General features: G+C 42.3%; 1 protein-coding gene across 1 annotated transcript in view; it reads left to right on the forward strand.

Moving 5' to 3' along the window:
- Nucleotides 1-14,512, forward strand: part of LOC126474825 (uncharacterized) — a 158,849-nt gene that overhangs the window by 106,061 nt on the left and 38,276 nt on the right. The gene's annotated exons all lie outside the window — the stretch shown is intronic.

Here is a 14,512-nt window from a genome sequence, read left to right on the forward strand (position 1 = left end):
ACCACACAAACAAACACACCACACAAACAAACACACCACACAAACAAACACACCACACCACACAAACAAACACACCACACCACACCACACAAACAAACACACCACACCACACAAACAAACACACCACACCACACCACACAAACACACCACACCACACCACACAAACGCACCACACCACACCACACCACACAAACACACCACACAAACACACCACACCACACCACACAAACACACCACACCACACCACACCACACAAACACACCACACCACACCACACAAACACACCACACCACACAAACACACCACACCACACAAACAAACACACCACACAAACACACCACACCACACAAACAAACACACCACACCACACAAACAAACACACCACACCACACACACAAACACACCACACAAACACACCACACAAACACACACACAAACACACACACAAACACACACACAAACACACACACAAACACACACACAAACACACACACAAACACACACACAAACACACACACAAACACACACACAAACACACACACAAACACACACACAAACACACACACAAACACACACATAAACACACACAAACACACACACAAACACACACAAACACACAGTCCCTGGCGTAGAGAATCCAACCCGGCTGGGAATCGACCCCGGGACCCAGATATCAAGGAACAGGAAAGCCCTCAAGTTTCTGCCTGTTACCTGCTACTGCGTTTGCATAACGCAGCCTCACTAAAAGCCTCCCACGTTCTACATCTAAAGGCACAACGTCTCTTCGTTTGTCGTACGGCATTTAAAGGACGTAGTTGTGAGTCTTCCAAGTGTCTCAGGAGCTATAAGAGACGCGTCACGCTCACCAGCTAAAATTTGTCTGAAATTAGAGTAGAAGTTTGGATTAAACACTAAGTACTGTATTCATTACGTTGAATCGTCAATAAATTTCTTGTACTAAACACTTTTTAAAGTAGCTTGTGTTCTTCCCCAGCGTTCAAGCTATCTCCACAGCACATTTCACTTAAATTGGTTCAGGCTGTTTAGTCCGAAAACGTAACAGACAGAGTTACTTTCGGATTTATAATATTGGTATGGATGTCTCAGACATCAGTCTACTGCAGAACTTCGGACATGTTGTATTATCCCATTTCTTAATACCGAAAACCTCTGTAGGAATCTTCGTGGTTTCCGAAAACAACCGTCGTGTGAAACCCAAATCACTCTCTTCGCTCATGAGACCCAGAAAGCAGTACATGCCGCGGGCAGGCTGATGCCATGGCCCTCGACTTCCGGAAGATGTTCGACAGTTTCGCACTGACATCTAATGAACAAAGATTACGGAATATCGGATCAGGTTTGTGACTAGACTCAAGAGTTAGTAGCAAACGGAACATCGCATGTCATTTTTAACGTAGAGAAACCTTCAGGCGTAAAAATAACGGCAGGCCAGCAAAAGGAAGTGTTACAGGACCATTATTTTTCAGTTTATATGTACGCAAAGAAATCGCAACGCTAGATGATTCTAGCGGAATGCAGAAACAACTGCACAGGATCGACGCTTGCCGAGGGGACCGCTAATTGAACCTCAACACACTCAAATGTAACGTTAACTTTTGCTCATAAATAAGCAAAAGAGACCCATTGTTGTATGACTACACGATGGCTGAATTCATAACGTATCTAGCAGTTTGCGCACGGAGCGATTTGAACTGGAAAAGTAAGCGCAAGTAAGGCAGCTGCCATTTCCTCGCCGGCCGGTGTGGCCGTGCGGTTCTAGGCGCTTCAGTTTGGAACCGAGTGACCGCTACGGTCGCAGGTTCGAATCCTGCCTCGGGCATGGATATGTGTGATGTCCTTAGGTTAGTTAGGTTTAAGTAGTTCTAAGTTCTAGGGGACTGATGACCTCAGATGTTGAGTCCCATAGTGCTCAGAGCCATTTGAACCATTTTTTGCCATTTCCTCAGGAAATGAAGTTCACCCGCAAGGGCGGTAGTTTGCAAAATACTTGTGGGACCAATATTTGAAATTTGCTCGTGGGTCTGGGACCAGTACCAGACAGGTCTGATATAGGAAATAGAGAAGTTCGAAAGAAGAGCAGTGCGTTTTGTTACACGATTATTTAAGCGCGAAAGCGTAACGGATCTCAGTCAACTCCAGTAACAGACACTGCAAAAGAGTAGTTCTACATGACGGTGTGGTTTGTTTTTAAAGTTGTAAGAGCATTCGTTCCTAGGAGAGTGACTCAATATATTGTTTACTCCTACGTATATCTCGCGGTAAAATCATGAAGGTAAAATTAGAGACATTGGAGCTCACATGGGGGCTTACCAGCAATGGGCTTACCCGTAATCCTTCTCCCCGCGAACCATCTGCGACAAGAACAAGAAAATGGGAAATTGACAAAAAATGGCTCTGAGCACTATGGGACTTAACTTCTGAGGTCATCAGTCCCATAGAACTTAGAACTGATTAAACCTAACTAACGTAAGGACATCACACACATCCATGCCCGAGGCAGGATTCGAACGTGCGACCGTAGCAGTCACGCCGTTCCAGACTGTAGCGCCTAGAACACCTCGGCCACTCCCGCCGGCGGAAATTGACACTGGTACACAAAGTACGCTACGTCACATACAGGATTTTGAAGTACAGATGTTGATGTAGTAGGTGTATAGCTCTAAAAAATTATACGCTGAAAATTTAAAACATTGTCCGTACATTCATTAGGAAGAAATCTGCAGCACGGACGCAATCCACAGAGTGTGAGGGTATTGTTGTCGGTGTTGTGGAAGACTCGTGTGGACAAATAATTTCTTTTTTTTGTTTTCCTTCAGAGAGAGCATTACATAAATAAATGAAATGTTATAAAATGCATATTTGAAGCATCAGCTGCTTTTATTTTAAACCCAAATATACCGGTTTCAGTCTTGGACCATCTTCAAGTATACTATCCAAAGACACAAATAATTATATGTAGTATACAGCAAATGTTAACAGTTCTTTACAAAGAAGTGCAAAATAACAGGATTTTAGAAGCAAACATAGCAATACTAAATCTACACGGAGCAGTACCGAAGAGAAGGTCAGGACTGTAAGTATTACTTTGTACAAAATGTTGAGAAGTTGGTCAAAGATCTTTTTAAAAAGCTGAAGACATTCTAAGAACGAAACACACGTAACACAAACGGTGTGCAATAACACAGCTGAGGTGTTTTTGATTAATCTTTAAAATAAGTGTCATTTCAGCTGTGATGTTCAATATTGTCAAGATTATGACTTTTACGATGCACAAGTTAGGTGATCTGAAGTAGTCATTTATAGTAGTAATAAATTTGCTAATCTACTCATCACTCTTCGACGATTTACGGTGCATTCTCAATATCGCAACCGTCCACACAGTATGTGATCGTACGCAGTAATTTGTCGTTCCGCTTCTTCTTTTCAGCAGCTCGTTTAGGGATGAATTCCGGTGTTGCTTTTATAAACTCCTCCTGTGACGACTGCTTACATGTCGTAGACATTACACTTCACAATGGAACAAACACTTAAAAAAGAATTAGGGCACTATTATGGAATTTCTCGACCTGGAAAAAGTATTCGACAATGTGAAATAGTACAAGATGTTCGAAATTCTCAGAAAAATTCGTGTTAGCGTTAAGGAAAGATGAGTAATACACGGCACATAAAAGAAATGAGTGGGGACGTTAAGCATGGAAGACCAATAACTAAGTGCTCGGATGAACATCGAAGAACCAATGACGGAAATAAAAGGAAATTTCAAGAGTAGTATTAAAATACGGGGTGAAAAGATACCAGTTTCTATTATTATTATTATTATTATTTTATCAGATTCAATCACGACAATTCATAGAAATCACTCATTTGCCGTCTGTGCTCTTAGAGGAGTTTTTGATCTTGTCTCCGCTGCCTGACGTTATTCTTAAGTCGTGTTGTTGTGCCTGCTGTCTTATCTGTGGCGCATTTAATTCCAAACACTATCATTGAATCACACTGTTTTACCATTTCAATGTTCAAATAGGTACGCTTAGATGCTCAGAACTCAGTCTGTTAAACAGCTGACATATCGAAAATTGTAGTAGTGTCCCGGTTACACGCCACAATGATGGAAAATACTAGTGTGATGCTTAAACCTTCCTCAATACAACTGCAGCGATATCTTGCCGTCGTCTAAACTTAGCTCAACCATTACATACTAAATTACCTGTCGTTTTTATACACCCCGTCAGTCCAAAACGTTTCGAGATCGGATTTATAAGAAAGAGAGAAAACTTAGCATGGTGATTTTAATGTTCGTCGTTCCCCCACTTGAGTACAATGCGTAAAACGTTCATAAAACTATGTGAAATGGTTCAAATGGCTCTGAGCACTATGGGACTTAACTTCTGAGGTCATCAGTGCCTAGAACTTAGAACTAATTAAACCAAACTAACCTAAGGACATCACACACATCCATGCCCGAGGCAGGATTCGAACCTGCGACCGTAGCGGTCGCTCGACTCCAGACTGTAGCGCCTAGAACCGCACGGCCACTCCGGCCGGAAAACTATACGAAATTGTGAGAAAAGTACTGCTCTGGAATGTTGTTGAGTTCGCACGTCACATTGCCCTGCATGTCGGTTATGTCGTCAAAGCATTGACCTTTCATGAAAATTTCTGTACTTTCTCGTTTTGTGGCACGTTCATATTGATAATACCAAGTCTCTTCAACCCAGATGATTTTTCCAGAAAATAATTTTCAGCGTTTTCCATTTCACGCAAGTCTCAGCAGGCGTCCACGTCTCTTTATTTTCGTTTGGGAGTCGACGTGTGCGGATCAAACTATGCACACACATTTTTCATCTTCAAAACATCGTGTAGAATGTCTCAAACACGATGAGATGTGGCTCCACTGCGATTTGTGACTCAACACCGATGATACACATCCGAACGTTGAGTGTGCCGAGTTTCTGACGTCATAGGGTGGAATAGCACGTTCGCGAGTCTTTCAGAATGTGTAGAGCAATATCTGGCATGTGATATTCTGAGCGTGCGTCTGAGAGTTGACCAATGAGATGGCACAACGCCACCTACGTCACACGCACGCCGCCTCCCTTCAGTACAGAGTAGTGAGGCGCCATATTGGCATTCATTTCGAGCCTATATGTATATATGCCGTTTCTGAGCACCAGCAAATTGAGAATCACTGGAAAACCCGTTGTTAGTTGTGTGATTCGTTCTAATAAAATAATGAGAAACATCATATTCGTGGCAAAAGAATTATTATAACTTGCGTATTATGAGAATAGGCTATTTGAAGACAGCGACACACTGAAGGTCCACCCAAAACGCATTGTTCTTGGTAAATTTCAATCAGTAACATATCTACGATTAAGGTTTTCAGGAAGGGTAAGACAATATGAGTTGATGCCAAGATACTGTTGTTGGTTTAGCGTAATGGGTAACATCACTGTTTACAAATTGAGTTTGTTGGGGCGGTGGTTCGCGTATTGACCCTTCCAAATTTTTTTACCCACATTCACGTTTTTATTAGGTTCTGATACTTTCTTATTAAAGTAATATAAGTATATACTATAATATTTGATGTTATGTAAATATAAGTTTACCTTGTTTTTGAGGGGTGACTTTGTTCGATTGGCTTAATCGACAGAACAGCTTGCCCTACTTGTATAAAGATATTTTGCTCATTTTGCATTTACGCTTCGTAGTTCATATGTTGCAACGATTCTGCTACTGGGTAGGAACAGTGATCAAGTAAGACTGACCTTGGAGTTTAACTAAAATGTGGGAATGATGAAATAATGTTTATCTTATGCGGAGATGTATTCCAAATTTGTACCGCACTGTTTGTAATGGAACTTTTATAAGCCTGTATCCTTATTGATTGAACGTGGTACTTCCCTTTTCGTGGACAATGGAGGAAATGTGCGTTTTAATAGAGCTATCGTGGGAATTTTACGCGCTCCCGTTGAGGAAACAGTGTGTTTTACGATCTAGAAACATCCCTCAACTGCCGCTAGAGTGCGTTGCGATCGCGTGTAGCCAACACCGACTCAAAGGAAGGCCTCGGCGCTTGTTCGTGACGTCACGTCAGCTAGGCACGGCGAACGCCAGGTCTGTTGTAGGCATACTCATAATGGTGGTGTCTCCCTCTCTGACATAGGAAAATGTCAAACTATTGGCGGGAGTTGACCAACACACATTGTTCTGAGAGATTTCTGCACTCAATTAATTGTGCAATTCATTTCATTTCTTAACAAATAGTGTACTCCTGAAGTTAAATTTCCACTGTTTAAAGGATTGACATACAAAAACAACTTCATGGTCCAGCAGCAACAGAATTCGTGCTTCTTTACCTTATTTGTAAATCTGAGGAAGTTACGATTGTACTGGGTCGCTTTTACAAGAAACTGAACATATTGGTGCTCTTCTTTAGGTATCTTGGTTGACTATGGGGTGAGGAGCACTGAATGTTAATGAAATATCTTGCGATTGCACACGTTGGTGGAGGGGGTGGGGGACAGAAGAAGAGGCAAAAGAGATACTTGTTCTATCAAATAATTTTTTTTATCTTATAAAGTTTCTCCTTTCAGTTGCAAGAGGGGAATATTTATCTCTTCTAATGTGCATGTTTAAAAAAGTTTAAGCTCAGCAGTATTTTCGATGTATGAAGCTATTTTGTTTCCTGTTTAGAATTCCTTTCGTTGAAAACGACTGTAATCTAATGACTGGCAACAGTTGGACATTTACACATGTAAATTAGTTCACATTTCCAGTGACGATGTCAAACGAAAATAAATAAATATAGGAAACGAGTTCATTGTAAGGGGGTTGGGGTAAGTTTCGATAACAAAATGGATCAAGTAAATATAGTTACTTGAATGTAAAATTTCCGAAGCTTGCAATGGGGCAAAGCATCTTCTCATATCGATCTACGTTTGTTTCGCCAGGATTCAGTAATACAGAGCTATGATCTTCATTTGTAGCTATACGATAGTAAGAAAATCTTTCATCTAAATAAAACTGCAGAATCCAAAACAATACCAAACATTTTGTCCAAAAATAAGAGATTTATAGTGATAAGCACGCCCAGGCGTTTCTGCCTGCAACAGACCTGGCGTTCGCCGTGCCTAGCTGACGTGACGTCAACAACAAGCGCCGAGGCCTTCCTTTGAGTCGGTGTTGGGGTAGCACGTTGGGGGCCACGTACCGTATGCACAAGTCGCATCGTTCCTGAGAGTACAGCGGCACGTTGAACTTGGCACGCTCAACGTTAACGTTCGACAGCACGGTCCGTGTGCCGACAGCTTAAGGCCGCACGCCCGCTGCCTGCTCACAACCGCCTGTTCGCGCTGCACATCCGTCGTTTACAGTTGTCAGCTAGAGCTGTCATCAGTTGCTGCACTGACGTCGCTTATGCGCAAAATCTGTCCTGGAACGTTTCGTAAGTTTGGTGTCGGTTAGCTAGTGTGCAGAGACGATGTAGAATTGGTCCCCCAACCGTTTCCGTATCACAAATCGTTTTCTTCCATATGTCTTACCATGTCATGCAATTGAGTTAGTTACAATTTTGACTCAAAATTTCTGTGCCCTCCGTTTTAATTCAGGATAACTGGGTTATTCCTGCCATACTGGATCTGTTCAAAATGGGTCTGAGCACTATGCATACTGGATCTGTCGTAGCAATGTAAGTTACGAAAAGTGGCCTACTCTGGTTATCATAGATACTTTTCCCGAGATTCCAACAGCAAGTGCCATCTAATTTGACGCTCTCTGGGAGAGAGGAGGATGCGACCGCGGCGCCACTGGTCACATCCATTGTCATTACTGCGGCAGGACCGGTGCCACGCCACTACATACACCTAGGTTCTGCGATCTACATCTACATACATACTCCGCAATCCACCATACGGTGCGTGGCGGAGGGTACCTCGTACCACAACTAGCATCTTCTCTCCCTGTTCCACTCCCAAACAGAACGAGGGAAAAATGACTACCTATATGCCTCTGTACGAGCCCTAATCTCTTATCTTTGTGGTCTTCCTGCGAAATGTAAGTTGGTGGCAAAAATTGTACTGCAGTCAGCTTCAAATGCTTATTCTCTAAATTTCCTCAGTAGCGATTCACGAAAAGATCGCCTCCTTTCCTCCAGAGACTCCCACCCGAGTTCCTGAAGCATTTCCGTAACACTCACGTGATGATCAAATCTACCAGTAACAAATCTAGGAGCCCGCCTCTGAATTGCTTCTATGTCCTCCCTCAATCCGACCTGTTAGGGATCCCAAACGCTCGAGCAGTACTCAAGAATAGGTCGTATTAGATAAGTGGTCTCCTTTACAGATGAAGCACATCTTCCCAAAATTCTACCAATGAACCGAAGACGACTATCCGCCTTCCCCACAACTGCCATTACATGCTTGTCCGACTGCATATCGCTCTGCAATGTTACGCCCAAATATTTAATCGACGTTACTGTGTCAAGTGCTACACTATTAATGGAGTATTCAAACATTACGGGATTCTTTTTCCTATTCATCTGCATTAATTTACATTTATCTATATTTAGAGTTAGCTGCCATTCTTCACACCAATCACAAATCCTGTCCAAGTCATCTTGTATCCTCCTACAGTCACTCAACGATGACACCTTCTCGTACACCACAGCATCATCAGCAAACAGCCGCACATTGCTATCCACCCTATCCAAAAGATCATTTATGTAGATAGAAAATAACAGCGGACCTACCACACTTCCCTGGGGCACTCCAGATGATACCCTCGCTTCCGATGAACACTCACCATCGAGGACAACGTACTGGGTTCTATTACTTAAGAAGTCTTCGAGCCACTCACATACTTTGGAACCAATCCCATATGTTCGTACCTTAGTTAGGAGTCCGCAGTGGGTTCAAATGTTCAAATGTGCGTGAAATCTTATGGGACTTAATTGCTAAGGTCATCAGTCCCTAAATTTACACAATACTTAACCTAAATTATCCTAAGGACAAACACACACACACCCATGCCCGAGGGAAGACTCGAACCTCCACCGGGACCAGCCGCACAGTCCATGACTGCAGCGCCCAAGACCGCTCGGCTAATCCCACGCGGCTTTGCAGTGGGGCACCGAGTCACACGCTTTCCGGAAGTCAAGGAATATGGCATCCGTCTGATACCCTTCATCCATGGTTCGCAAGATATCATGTGAAAAAAGGACGAGTTGCGTTTCGCAGGAGCGATGCTCTCTAAAGCAGTGCTGATGCATGGACAGCAACTTCTCTGTCTCAAGGAAATTCATTATATTCGAACTGAGAATATGTTCGAGAATCCTGCAACAAACCGATGTGGAAGATATTGGTCTGTAATTTTGAGGACCCGTTCTTCTACCCTTCTTATATACAGGCGTCACCTGTGCTTTTTTCCAGTCGCTCGGGACTTTACGTTGGGCAAGAGATTCGCGATAAATGCAAGCTAAGTACGGAGCCAATGTAGTAGAGTTTTCTCTGTAAAACCGAATTGGAATCCCATCAGGGATTTCAACCCATTCAGCTGCTTCACAACCCCAGGGATGTCCATCACTATCTCCTCCATACGGGAATCTGTACGAGACTCAAACGGCGGTATGTTTGTACGATCCTCCTGCGCGAAAGATTTCTCAAATGCTAAATTTAAAATTTCAGCTTTCGTTTTGCTGTCTTCCGATGCCAGACCAGACTGATCAGTGAGTGACTGGATGGAAACGTTCAACCCGCTTACCGATTTTACGTAAGACCAGAATTTCCTTGGGTTTTCAGCAAGATCTATTCATCTACATTAATTTACATTTATCTATATTTAGACCAAAATTGAGCATCACCTCCGTGAAACTCCGATCACATTTTTCACAGCACTCTGAAGTGTCAGGTACAGATGATAAGCAATATTATTTCATCCTGATCTATCGATTCCGTATTTCTGGATTTCTGGAATGCTTTTGACGCTGTACCACACAAGCGGCTCGTATTGGAATTGTGTGCTTATGGAATATCGTCTTAGTTATATGACTGGATTTGTGATTTCCTGTAAGAGGGGTCACAGTTCGTAGTAATTGACGGTAAGTCATCGTGTAACACAGAAGTGATTTCTGGCGTTCCCCAAGGTAGTGTTATAGGCCCTTTGCTGTTCCTTATCTATATAGATGATTTGGGAGACAATCTGAGCAGCCGTCTTCGGTTGTTTGCAGATAACGCTGTCGTTTATCGACTAATGAAGTCATCAGAAGATCAAAACAAACAGCAAAACGATTTAGAAAAAATATCTGAATGGTGCGAAAAGTGGCAGTTGACCCTGAATAACGAAAAGTGAGAGGCCATCCACGTGAGTGCTGAAAGGAACTCAAACTTCGGTTACACGATAAATCAGTCTAATCTAAAAGCCGTAAATTCAACTAAATACCTAGGTATTACAATTATGAACAACTTAAATTCGGAGGGACACACAGAAAATGTTGTGGGGAAGGCTAACAAAAGATTTCGTTTTGTTGGCAGTACACTTAGAAAATTTAACAGATCTACTAAGGAGACTGCGTAAACTACGCTTGTCCGTCTCTTTTAGAATACTGCTGCGCGGTGTGGGAACCTTACCAGATAGGGAGTACATCGAAAAAGTTCAAAGAAAGGCAGCACGTCTTGTATTATCGCGAAATATGGGAGAGAGTGTCACACAAATGATACAGGATTAGGGCTGGAAATCGTTAAAAGAAAGGCGTTTTTCGTTGCGATGGAATCTTCTCACGAAATTCCAATCACCAACTTTCTCCTCCGAATGCGAAAATATTTTGCTGACACCGACCTACATAGGGAGGAACCATCACCACGATAAAATAATGGAAATAAGAGTTCGTACGCGCGCTATACGAGATTGGAATGATGGAGTATTGTGAAGGTGGTTCGATGAACCCTCTGCCAGGAACTTAAATGTGATTTGCAGAGTATCCATGTAGATGTAGATGTAAATCGTGGATTTTAGGAAGAACACGTTGAGATCGTTGGAGCGGATCACAAAGTTACATTAGGTAAGCAAAAACAAGGCACTCACTTTGTTTTTTTATCATTAGAGGAACAGAATTCGCCTCAAGCAGTTTTCGAAATACTATAGAAAATGTGAACAAACGTTGCAGGCCTGAGGTTTGTATCATTACTACTCCAGGTGGTGAGTCCAGTACCTTAACCACTGTGTCACCGTGCTCCGTTCCAGAGTTCGAATAGGCTACCGACACAGCATCATCACATCGACTGATATTTGAGGCATGAGCCAATGTGCGATTCGCTAGAATAAGTTTTGGGTCGTAAGGCATAACAGGCTGTTCTCGCCCGTGACATTTTTAGGATCAACAGCAATATTGAGAGGCCTAATTCTTGGCACATGTAAAAATCCTGTAAGACAGTGTGAGGAAAGTTTCATACATGAGGTGGAAGATAATTCAGACCACCTTAGGAAATGCATGTGCTCGGTGTTATGAAGTATAGGGAGCCTAAAATGTGAATATGTGCATGTTCCGCTTCAGTAACTGCTGAGTCAGTGCAGCAGATTGCCAAACACGGGGTCCCAGGTTCGATTTCCGGCCGGGTCGCCGGTCTGGGGTTCGAGTGCTGAGCCTTCCTTATCTTTTTACCGTCATAACTGATGCGAAAAGCGTCACGGGACAAGTCTAAGCCTATGTAACTTCATACCAGGGTACTGTCCGGCCCTAGTTGATGTTCTGAACTTTCGAAACACACTCTCGTATCTTCCAGTGTTGAGACAGCTTTACAGGCACGCCCGGAAGACCAGTTAAACAGACAGACAGACAGACAGACAGACAGAGAGAGAGAGAGAGAGAGAGAGAGAGAGAGAGAGAGAGTGTACGTGATAGCGCTCATGAACTGGGAGAAGTTCTGTGTAGTGTAAGCGGTATGCTAAATGATTTTAATTATCTCGGAACGACGTTGTCAACCGGCCATTCGTGAAATTCTTTCGTTGCTGCACTCAACTACCCTGCAAAAATCTCCTTTGTTCATATAAGTAAGGAATACTGTGTAGGGCCCCTCGAAGTTGCTATTGAATGCTCTGAAACTACTAAGCGTGGTGGGTGACTTCAGTCACCAACCAAAACAGCGCTTAATCTGCGGTTAATTGCAGAATCAACATACAGCAAGCTTTTGCCAAACGTATTTTGCGACAGTGTGGTCCTGGAGCTAGATGGTTATCAAACTAATAATCCAAAGGTTTATCTTTTTTTCCACTTGAGGCAATGTTTTGAACTGGAGAAAAGTGTCAATCTACGCAATGTTTCTTTTTCCACGTAGGTACTCTTACAACGCCTTTCGTATAGAATTCAACGGTTGGAGGAAAGAGCGAGCGTATCAACTCTGATAGTACATTGACTAGAAAAAGTACAACGGTATTCAGACCAAGCGTAGCTTTGAAACTGCTTTACTAATAAATAAAGTCACGGTATAGATATATGAGAGAGAATTTCAATATCATTATGTCTGAATTTCAAAAAGCTGTGTATCAGCTAGGAATAGACGATTGCTTAGGTTTTTTATGGCATACGAGCGGACCTCTTATGGGAACAATGCCAACTGGCGGACAAAAATCTGTACAAAATGCTGAATGAAACTGGAGAAGTTCCATATGAATTTCAAGACAGCTGACGATCGATAATGTAATTTCCGAGGAAATATCCCTCGTCTGTTGGTTAATGATGAGTAATGTCGCGTGTAGCCATCCGGTTCCGATTCCGCGGCGAAAGCGACGGGAGTATTACGTCCCCTGGCGGCAGTTTGGGAAGGTAAGCCGCGAGTCGAACTCAGCGCGGAGCTGTACGCGTTAACAGGCAGTTACGGCCAGAGCTGCAATTACGACATTGCCTTGTCTCACATCGCAGTGGCTGACCTACACGTAACATACTTTCTAAAGCAGTTGTTTAGAAGCTGATGAACTGCGTCAACGTACGATCCGGTCAGCCTTTTACGCTTTCCATTTAACGATATTATGCTCCATAATCATATCACGACTCAGTTTGTAAATCAGTGCGAGGATCTTTGCTTCTTTGGTTGCTCATTGCACCACATTTACGGACACATTTGATGTTTAAGGAGTTATTTACCTATAAAATCCACGGTTCTCAATTTGCGTGTCAAGTAGCGAGTTAGGAAACTCGCTTTACCTATTATTGAGGGCAGGAATTTTGACTAAGTCACGTTAGACTGACATTACTATTCACTGTAGTGTTTACAATGACGTTCTTACGAAATCTATTCATGTGCGACAGTACCTGGAGTGGATAGTCATTATTACTCGAAAATAGTTGTTTCGCTGTGCGCCTAAAATTTTCAATAAATCGTTTTAGGTTCGTGTTATTTTATACAGTAGTGCTTACATCTGATTTGTCAGAAAGTTCATTCGTGTTCTGTAACATCTAGACTGGGCATTTATTATTACTCGGAAATACTTGCTGTGTTGCACTTCAATAAACAAACTAGACAGATATGTCCGTTTTCGTTTAGGCGTGCGTGCGTGCGTGCGTGCGTGCGTGCGTGCATTCACTCTATTTTTAATTATTTTGGTATTAGTAACTGTGTCAAATGGTTCAAATAGCTCTGAGCACTATGCGACTTCTGGGGTCATCAGTCGCCTAGAACTTAGAACTAATTGAACCTAACTAACTTGAGGATATCACACACATCCATGCCCGAGGCAGCCTGTAGCACCTAGAACCGCACGGCCACTGCGGCCGGCAGCAACTGTGTCAGACTAGGTTGTAGTGAATAATTTTATGAAATTGAAACGGGTGGTACTATTAGTTTACGTCAATTGTACGAATAGTCTGTATACTTATATTAGTGATTTTATTTTTGTATGGAGCCACAGTCATAAATAAAACTTAAGACATAACCACCATTTGACTGTAAACAGGTTTTATTTCGTAATCTAGATTTCGGCCTCAGGCCATTATCAAGTGTTACAACTGCAACAGATTCAAGCGCAATAAAACTACAAGTATCAAAGTACCCGAGTAATAGCGGGGCAAACACTTAAATGAAGATATGGGTATTATACTTGCTTACCTATTACAAATCATTCTACTCAAGTCTAATGATTTATAATAAGTAAGTAAGAGAGCAAATCATGCAGCCCATACATTGATTTAACTGTTTGCCCTCATTTTTCTGTTGCCTTGTCTGATACTTGTACTTTTATTGTGCTTTAATCTGTTGCAGTTGTAACACTTGATAACGGCCTAAGGCCGAAATCTAGACTGTGAAATAAAACCTTGCACAGTCAAATGGCGGTTATTTCTTTCAGAAAACTTACATAAGTGTTTCTAGAATTACAGCTATAGTGTCTTAAGACACGAGAAGCAATAAGTTTATTGTAAACTTGTGACAACTTGACAAACTTCGAACGTTTGAATATAAACTGGGCAAATGATAGCTTAATTTTGCTAATGCTGACGGGTTCACTT

The sequence above is a fragment of the Schistocerca serialis genome, chromosome 4, assembly GCF_023864345.2.
Source record: "Schistocerca serialis cubense isolate TAMUIC-IGC-003099 chromosome 4, iqSchSeri2.2, whole genome shotgun sequence".
NCBI classification, from domain to species: Eukaryota; Metazoa; Arthropoda; class Insecta; order Orthoptera; family Acrididae; genus Schistocerca; species Schistocerca serialis.